This window comes from Hylobates moloch, unplaced genomic scaffold (assembly GCF_009828535.3).
Source record: "Hylobates moloch isolate HMO894 unplaced genomic scaffold, HMol_V3 SCAFFOLD_10, whole genome shotgun sequence".
In the NCBI taxonomy this organism is placed as follows: domain Eukaryota; kingdom Metazoa; phylum Chordata; class Mammalia; order Primates; family Hylobatidae; genus Hylobates; species Hylobates moloch.
The window spans coordinates 27,040,123-27,050,280 of record NW_026652285.1 but is presented as its reverse complement, the minus strand read 5'-3'; the positions used below and the strand labels follow the sequence as shown (position 1 = coordinate 27,050,280).

The window sequence follows — 10,158 nt, the reverse complement described above, 5'->3', positions numbered from 1 at the left end:
GCAAAGCTGCCGCCATCCACCTCCCCTTGACACTGACTCCTGTGTGCACTAGCCCTGCTAAAGAGCAAATTCACAGAGTTATACAACTGCACATAATCAGCCTCTGCTATGGATCACTAAACATGGAGAATATAGGGATTGTTCTACAAAGGAACAGGCTGACCACAGAGCTATGTGTATCTCAGAAGTGCCCAAGAAACAGTGAGGGTTCAGGAAGAGCTTGGACTCAGGACACCACATCAAGGGCAAGTATCATTAATCACCTATCCGGTAGACACTCTCCCACCTTGATTCAGAATCCTCCTTTGGTCAGACAGCAACATGCCCAGCACCAGGAATGACTCAAGATCGGTCTAAGCCGATCTCGGTCATTGCTGTTCCCTTTGCCAGATATTGATCCAAGGGGATACATAACATAGTTCCAGTTAACAATGCAGAGAGGTGTTTCTGGAAGGATTTGCCCCCACTAAAAAGAGAGAAGTCTGTGAAGTGGAAGCCCTTTTGCTGCCACCAAGATCTGCTTCCCTTGTTTCCTGTTTGGAAGACTGTTGTGCAAAGATGTAATGTTGGAGCTGTGGCAGCTACTTTGCAACAATGAAGAATCTCAGAGATTCTGAGCCAGGAGGATCTCAGATATTCTGACTCGGTTTCCTGACTTTGCTGAGCTGCTTAACTAATCCTGGAACCATGTAACTCCAAAGTTCACATTTTGTGAGATAGGTAAACATCTTTACAATTTAAGTCACTAGTCTTTGGATATTGCGTTACTTGCAGTTGAACACCTCTGAACATTCTGAACATTTGCCAATTAATTTGTTCAACAAGAATATAATAGCTTCTACTTAATACTAGGGATTTAAAGATGTGATAAGGTTCTAGGCTGGGCACAGTGGCTTATGCCTGTAATCCCAGCACTTTGGGAGGCCGAGGTGGGTGAATCACGAGGTCAGGAAATCGAAACCAGCCTGGCCAACATAGTGAAACCCCATCTCTATTAAAAATACAAAAATTAGCTGGGCGTGGTGCCGGGCGCCTGTAGTGCCAGCTACTCGGGAGACTGAGGTGGGAGAATCGCTTGAACCTGGGAGGCGGAGGTTGCAGTGAGCCGAGATCGTGCCACTGCACTCCAGCCTGGTGACAGATCAAGAGCAAGACTCTGTCAAAAAAAAAAAAAAAAAAAAAGTGATAAGTTTCTAAAGGAGAATTTATATTCTAAAGGGGAAGACAGACACAGTTAAACAAACTCGTGGGACAAGTGCTCTAACAGAGGTACGAACAAAATACTGCAGGATGGTAGAAAGCCAATTGACTTGGCCTGAGAATAAGAGGATATACAGATGGGGTTTTGTTTAGATCTTAAGTGTGAGGGATGTTCATGTGAAGACATCTGTGATGCTGCAAGTAAGAGATCTGAATTAAACTCATAAACTTTGGCAGCAACAGTGCAGAGCTGGTAGTCAAAGTTATGGGAGATGTTAGTATCTCCCTAGGTACCACTGGGAATGCTTTCAGCTGCAGGTAGCAGAAAACCCAACTCATAGCAACTTAAAAATGAGAATAGCAGGTTCAGTCCAGGATTGATTCACTTACTGGCTTAACTACCTCAAAGCTCAGGACAGCATCACTGTGACTGACTCTGTTCAACTTCTCCCCAGGCTCAGCTGTAGATGGATTCTACAGCTTCAGGCACCATGTCCTCAAATCTTGTTTAAAGGTATAAAGGGCAGCTTCTCCCCACACATTTGTTCCCTGAAATCCCTCCCACGTAAACTTCTGTTTGTGCTCCATTGGCAAGGAGTATGTCACGTGTCTAATCATTTTTTTTTTTTTTTTGATGGAATCTCAGTCTGTCAGCCAGGCTGGAGTACACTGGCAGAATTTCAGCTCACTGCAAGCTTTGCCTCCCAGGTTCAAACTATTCTCCTGCCTCAGCCTCCCGAGTAGCTGGGACTGCAGGCACATGCCACCACACCCGGCTAATTTTTGTATTTTTAGTAGAGACAGGGTTTCACTATGTTGGCCAGGCTGGTCTTAAACTCCTGACCTCATGATCCAGCTGTGGCAGCCTCCCACAGTGCAGGGATTACAGGCGTGAGTCACTGTGCCCAGCCTACATGTCCACTCTTAAATCACAGGCAAAGCTAAATGATTTACCATGATTGTTTGAACCAATCATGATTCATCCTTTGGCATAGAGGAGGGGTCACCCTCCCTGAACAAGAAGAGAGAATGGCTGGGTGCAGTGTATCATGCCTGTAGTCCCAGCACTTTGTGAGGCCAAGGCAGGCGGATAACCTGAGGTCAGGGGTTCAAGACCAGCCTGGCCAACATAGTGAAACCCTGTCTCTACTAAAAATACAAAAATCAGCCAAGCGTGGTGGCATGCGCCTGTAATCCCAGCTATTCGGGAGGCTGAGGCAGGAGAATCACTTGAACCCAGGAGGCAGAGGTTGCCGTGAGCCAAGATACCACCAGTACACTCCAGCCTGGGCAACAGAGCAAGACTTCGTCTAAAAAAAAAAAAAAAAAAAGGCCAGGCGCAGGCTCACGCCTGTAATCCTAGCACTTTGGGAGGCTGAGGCTGGCGGATCACCTGAGGTCAGGAGTTCGAGACCAGCTTGACCAACACGGAGACGTCGCTACTAAAAATACAAAATTAGCCAAGCATGGTGGCACATGCCTGTAATCCCAGCTACTTGGGAGGCTGAGGCAGGAGAATCGTTTGAACCTGGGAGGCGGAGGTTGCAGTGAGCCGAGATCGTGCCATTGCATTCCAGTCGGAATCAAGAGCGAAACTCCATCTCAAAAAAAAAAGGAAGAGAGAATGAGTGTTGAATTGGCAACCACGGTCACTCTCTGAGGGAGCAAAGAGAATAGGAAAAGAACTGAAACAGAGAACTGGGAACATGTCAGCATTTTCAGGATGGGGCAGGAAGTTGGAGATGGAGAAGAAAAGATTAGAAAAGTGAGAGAGGAAGGACTCCCAGAAGACAAGGAAAGAGATTCCAGAAGGAAAAAGTGGCCAACAGCTTCAAACATTACAGAGAGGTCAAATTGATGAGGACCATCCTGGTAAACATTAGTCTTGATGAGTAGGAGGTCAGTCTTGTCCTTGGTAAGGGTTGCCAAGAACATAAAAACATATTGAAAACGATGTGTGGGAGGTGAAGAAGTGAAGTATGCAGGAAAAGGGGGGAAACAAAATATGCAGCCAGAGAGAGAAGACTTGGAGGGAAGAGCCATGTTGAACACAGAGCCTGCCAGAATCAGAAGTTATTGCTGGACCTGGCTAAAGCTAAGCAGGAAGACAAATCAGCTTCCTCTACTGCATATTCATCAGGGAACCTTCTCGCCAGCTTGAGAGAGTGCATTGAGACAGAAGAGCCCCTCCCACCGGGCTGCACGATTAATTCTCATCTCCCTCGGGGCTTGGCATAAAAGAAGGACTAATCATGCTCTCTCACCGTCTGGGCAATTAGTCTCTCATCAGCTGGCACAAAATGAGGGGTTTATGACATTTTGTGACAGCACAGCCCCCATCACATCTGGGCCTTAATCTCTTGAATTAGCCAAATCAAGGGTAAGTTTGGAGATGTATTGTGATTCAAACGATAGAATAAATAACCCATTGGCCGGGCTTCACTCCAAGTCTCCCTGCCTTCATGAGTGATGTCTAATTGGAGAAGGCTAAAACGGCAAGGCTGGTGCTACAGATGCCTTGCAGGGAGACAGCAGGGTCAGGGAAGTAAGGTTACAGTAAGAATGTGCCCAGTCGGGATTCCTCCCCTGGGACCGTCCTAGAGCTTCTCTATCTGCTGTCTACCCTGGACCTTTGAGAGCAAAGGGATATATCTCAGGCTGGGCTGGGAAATTCCATGCTTAGCAGATCCTCCTTATACTTGAGAAGGACCAATATGAGAACTCTGCAATCCGACAGTCCCCCTGTGTGTCCCTCTATCCTAACACCAATCACACAGCACTGGAATCCTCCAGGACTCTCTCTGTCCCATAGATTGTTTACTGCTTCGGAGCAAGAACCAGGTTTGCTTTGTTCACTCCACTCTATGCCCAGTGCCCAGACAAGGACTGGCAGAGGGCAGTACTCAAGGAATGCTGGCCATGTGAACAAATGAGCAAATGGATAAAAGAATGAGAGAAAGCAGGGTGCAGAGAACACATTCAGGCCACAAAACACTCTTCAAAGGACATTTCTTCAGCAACTACCATGTGTTCATGAGCAGACACTGTGTCAGTGGGACCATGCCTTCCAGTAGGAAGGTAACTAGTTGGGCTCCTTCTCCCGGTCCCCTTTGGATGATGAAGCACCTTCACATCTGGTATTTCATGGGTTATTCACAATCACCTTGATAGGCTGGGAGAGAAGAGGAAATAAACCAAGCAAAATGTCTTTAAACAGATTCATTAGGGACCTTCCTGCCTCTGTCACGGAAGCTATTAGGGCAGAGAATCCCCTTCCCACTTGGTGCCAGTAGAGTCCCACAACAGGGATTATATTTCCCACTTTGCAGACTAAAAACAAAACAAACTGCCGGGCGCAGTGGCTCATGCCTGTAATCCCAGCACTTTGGGAGGCCGAGGTGGGCGGATCACCTGAGATCAGGAGTTCGAGACCAGCCTGATCAACATGGAGAAACCCCGTCTCTACTAAAAATACAAAATTAGCCGGGTGTGGTGGCACAAGCCTGTAATCCCAGCTACTTGGGAGGCTGAGGCAGGAGAATCGCTTGAACCCAGGAAGCGGAAGTTGCAGTGAGCCGAGATTGCACCATTACACTCCAGCCTGGGCAACAAGAATGAAACTCCATCTCAAAAACAAACAAACAAACAAAAAAAAACTAGCTCAGAGAAACAAAGTACCTAATGTTTACACGACAAGAAATAGAAAAGCTAGGACTGGAACCCAAGCCAAGGCCAACCCTCTTTCCACTCTACTACCTCACTTCTCTGCTCACCCTGCATCCGCCCTTCAAATCCTTTTTTTTTTTTTTTGAGATGGAGTCTCACTCTGTTGCCCAGGCTGGAGTGCAGTGGCATGATCTTGGCTCACTACAACCTCCGCCTCCTGGGTTCAAGCAATTCTTCTGCCTCAGCCTCCCAAGTAGCGGGGACTACAGGCACGTGCCACCACACCCAGCTAATTTTTTGTATTTTTAGTAGAGACAGGGTTTCACCATGTTAACCAGGATGGTCTCGATCTCCTGACCTCGTGATCCACCCGCCTCGGCCTCCCAAAGTGCTGGGATTACAGGCATGAGCCAACACACCCAGGCTCGAAGAGTATTTTCAATTAGCAAAAGCATCTTCTCCTCTGAAAAGATTGCACATCCCAAGGAGGAGCAAAGCTTCTGGGTAGAGAGTGTGAACTCATCCCCAAATGCTTTGCCTGGGTTTCTTCACTTTCAGCCCAAACCTGGTGGGCATTCATAATAAAGCCTGTATCCAGCCTCAGGCTTCCAGGTGCCAAGTTGGTCCATCCTCTCAGGAGATGCTCTATTATGGCCAGTGGAGTTAACTCAAGCAGCACTGAGCAGCAAAGGTGGTGTTCTGAGACCCAAAACTCTTAGGGAAGATATAGCTGCAGGAGCAGCAGACCACCCTAGAGAAGCCTTGGCACTTGCCAGTGAATTTCATTTTTCTTTCAAATTTTATCCATCCACTTTAAATTTTTCTCACTGATTTTTTTTCTCTTTTTCTTTTTTTTTGAGACAGAGTCTCGATCTGTCGCCTAGGCTGGAGTGCAGTAGTGCGATCTCAGCTCATTGCAACCTCCACCACCCGGGTTCAAGCAATTCTCCTGCCTCAGCCTCCTGAGTAGTTGGGATTACAGGCGCCTGCCACCATGCCTGGCTAATTTTTTTATTTGTAGTAGAGACGGAGTTTTACCATGTTGGTCAGGCTTGTCTCCAACTCCTGACCTCAGGTGATCCACCTGCCTCGGCCTCCCAAAGTGCTGGGATACAGGTGTGAGCCACCGTGCCTGGCCTGATTTTTTTCTTATGAAAATAAACCGTTGACCATTGTGGAACATCTGAAAAAAATACAGAGAAGCAGGGGCTGGGCGCAGTGGCTCATGACTGTAATCCCAGCACTTTGGGAGGCTGAGGCTTGCAGATCACTTTAAGTCAGGAGCTTGAGACTAACCTGGTCAATATGGTGAAACCCTATCTCTACTAAAAATACAAAAATTAGCTGGCCATGGTGGTGCATGCCTGTAATTCCAGCTACTTGGGAGGCTGAGGCACAATAATTGCTTGAACCTTGGAGGTGGAGGTTGCAGTGAGCCAAGATCATGCCACTGCACTTCAGTCTGGATGATGGAGTGAAACTCTGTCTCAACAACAACAATGAAAATACAGAAAAGCATTTTTTTTTTTGAAAAAAAGGAGAGGACAGCAATCACCCATAACTTACCTTCTAGAGAAAACCACTATTAACAGTTTAGGCTCTCTGCTACTTCTGTTTGACAGACAACCGCATCTTATCATGCAGCTGGTGCACCACGATGAAGGTGAAGGCCGGAGTAAATGGATTTGGCTGTATTGGGCACCTGGTCACCAGGGCTGCTTTCAACTCCTGTAAAGTGGATATTGTTGCCATCAATGATCCCTTCATTGACCTCAACTACATGGTCTACATGTTCCAGTATGATTCCAGCCATGGCAAATTCCATGGCACCATCAAAGCTGAGAACGGGAAGTTTGTCACCAATGGAAATCCCATCACCATCTTCCAGGAGTGAGATCCCACGAAAATCAAATGGGGTGATGCTGGCACTGAGCGTGTTGTGGAGTCCACCAACATCTTCATGACCATGGAGAAGGCTGGGGCTCACTTGCAGCAGGGAGCCAAAAGGGTCATTATTTCTGCCCCCTCTGCTGATGTCCCCATGTTTGTGATGGACATGAACCATGAGAATTATAACAACAGCCTCAAGATCATCAGCAATGCCTCCTGTACCACCAACTGCCTAGTGCCCCTGGCCAAGGTCATCCATGACAACTTCGGCATCATGGAAGGACTCATGACCACAGTCCATGCCATCACTGCCACCCAGAAGACTGTGGATGGCCCCTCTGGGAAACTGTGGCATGATGGCCAAGGGGCTCCAGAACATCATCTCTGCATCTACTGGTGCTGCCAAGTCTGTGGGCAAGGTCATCCCTGAGCTGAACCAGCAGCTTACTGGCATGGCCTTCCATGTCCCCACCACCAACGTGTTGGTTGTGGACCTGACCTGCCATCTGGAGAAACCTGTCAAATATGATGACATTCAAGAAGGTGGTGAAACAGACATCAGAGGGCCCCCTCAAGGTCATCCTGGGCTACACTGAGCACCAGGTTGTCTCCTCTGACTTTAACAGTGACACCCACTCTTCCACCTTCAATGCTGGGGCTGGCATTGCCCTCAATGACCACTTTGTCAAGCTAATTTCCTGGTATGACAATGAATTTGGCTACAGCAACAAGGTGTTGAACCTCATGGCCCACATGGCCTCCAAGGAGTAAGAACCCTGGACCACCAGCCCCAGTGAGAGGACAAGAGGAAGAGAGAGGCCCTTAGCTGCTGGGGAGTCCCTGCCACACTGTGAGAATTTCCCATCCTCACAATTTCCATGCAGACCCTCTGAAGAAGGAGGGTCACGGGGAGCCTTATCTTGTCGTGTACCATCAATAGAGTCCCCTGTGCTCAGCCAAATAAACAAAAACAAAAAACGATTTAGCGTATCTCCTTGTTTTTTCTATGCATTTGTTACATGGTTGACAGTGTGTTATATATACAATTTTGTATTCTTATTTTACTGAAATGGGACAGCTTCATTGCTTTTTATTATAATAAAAGCAGTTTGTCCTGGGGCTATATATCTAGAAAAATTACCTAGGAAGGTCAGACAATGCAGAAACAAACAGATATTTATGTGCGCCTCCTATATTTGTTTTGTTTTGAGACAGGATCTCACTATATTGCCCAGGCTGATCTCAAGCTCCTGGGCTCAAGTGATCCTTCTGCCTTGGCCTCCCAAAGTACTGGGATTACAGCATGAGCTACCATGCCTGGCCTTAGTATATTTTAGGTGCTTGGGGTATGAAATTGAGTCAAGTCTTTCCCTCCAGCAGGAGAGAAAGATAACAAGTAGGTAAGCAAATAAACAGGATAATTTCAGATTGAGGTAAGGGCTTTCAAGAAATGGGGTAATGTGGCAAAGAATAATGGGGGTAGGGGATGAGTAGATGGGGAGATCAGGGAAGGCCTCCTGAAGGAGGCAATATTTGAGCTGAAATAGATTTGAATGTTGCTCCAACAGCCAAAAATGACCTGCTGGAATCCATCCCACAGAGAGCCTGGTACCACCCACAGTGTGCCCAGGGCTCAGGCTCAAGACAGGGGCTTGCCTAACATTCAAAAAGTGTTCATTGAACTTCTACTATGTGCTGGCACTGGATACAGTGAGGAACAAAACAGAGTGGTTCCTTTTCTCATGGCACCTATTGCCTAGTAGAAAGACAGATATTAAACAAATAAGCCCATCAATATGTGTAAATACACATTTATTAAGTGTCATTGGCTGGGCTCACACCTGTAATTGGTAGTGGCTCACACCTGTAATCCCAGCACTTTGGGAGGCTGAGGTGGGAGGATCACCTGAGGCCAGGAGTTAGGGACCAGCCTAGGCAACATAGTGAGATGCTGTCCCTACAAAAATGTAAATAAAAAATTAACTATGCATGGTGGTGCATGCCTGTGGTCCCAGCTTGGCTGAAGTGGGAGGACTACTTGACCCCGGGAGGTAGAGGCTGAAGTGAGCCATGATTGCACCACTGCACTCCAGCCTGGGCATCAGAGTCAGACTCAGAAAGAAGAAGAGAGAGAAGAAGAAAAAGGGGAGAAGAAGGAAAGAGAGGAGAGAGGAAGAAGAAGAAGAAAGAAAAAAAGAAAAAGAAGAAAAAGGAAAAAAAGAAAAGAAGAAAGAAAGAAAAAGAAAGAAAAGAAAGAAAGAAAGAAAGAAAAAGAAGAAGAAGAAAGAAGAGAGGAGGGGGAGGAGGGGAGAGGGAGGAAGGAGAAGAAGAAGAATGAAGAGGAAGAAAGAAAGAAAAAAGAAAGAAAGGGAGGGAGGGAGGGAGAGGGGAGGGAGGGAGGGAAGGAAGGGAGGAAGGAAGGAAGGAATGAAGGAGGGAAGGAAGGAAGGAAAAGAGAAAGAAAGAAAGAAAAAGAAAGAAAGAAAAAGAAAGAAAGAAAGAAAGAAAGAAAGAAAGAAAGAAAGAAAGAAAAGAAAAGAGAGAGCCTCTCTAAAAAGTGAAATTTAATACAGTGGAAGGATGAAAAGGAGCCAGCAAAGGTGCAACAGTGGGAAGCATTCAGGTAGACAGAAGAACATGCACAAAGTCACGGAGCAGGAATGTACTGAGGGTGTTCAGGGAACAGAAATGAGTCCTGTTTGGCTAGGCGACTGCAATTTGGGAGGAAGGAGTTTTTTCTGTTTTGGGGGTTTTTTTAGCAACAAGGTGCCACTCTGTTGTCTAGGCTAGAGTGCAGTGGCGCCATCACGGCTCACTGCAGCCTTGACTTCTTGGGCTCAAGTGATCCTCCCACCTCAGCCTCCCAAGTAGCTGGGACTACAGGTGCATGCCATCATGCCTGGCTAGTTCTTTGTATTTTTTGTAGAGACGAGTTTTCACCATGTTGCCCAGGTTGGTCTGGAACTCCTGGGCTCAAGCGATCTGTCTGTCTCGGCGTCCCAAAGTGCTGGGATTACAGGCATGAGTCACTGCGCCCGGCAGACAGGGCAATTCTAAATAAGGTTGGCAAGGTAGGCAGGAGCCGGGAGAACCCCTAGGCCAGAGTAAGAAGGTTGAAGTTCATACTCAAAGTGATGGGAAGCCAATAGAGAGGTTTCAGCAGAGGGAATACCAGGATCTGGTTTATATATATTTAGTCACTGTTGCTATGTGGAGAAATAAATTATAGGGTGGTAAGAGTGAAAGCTATAAGAAATAGTGGCTCAGATCAGGGATAAAGGTAGATACGGCAGAAAGTTAAGACATGGAATTGATAGGATTTCATCTTAAATGAGAAGTTTCTGGCTTGGGCACTTAAATGGATGAGAGTGTCAGAATTTTGTAGAACCCAAGCTGCCTGCT

General features: G+C 46.8%; 1 pseudogene; it reads left to right on the top strand.

Annotated features, from left to right (window-relative positions):
* Positions 1 to 6,523: 6,523 nt before the first annotated feature.
* On the top strand, positions 6,524 to 7,527 carry LOC116474154 (glyceraldehyde-3-phosphate dehydrogenase-like; annotated as a pseudogene).
* Positions 7,528 to 10,158: the final 2,631 nt, after the last annotated feature.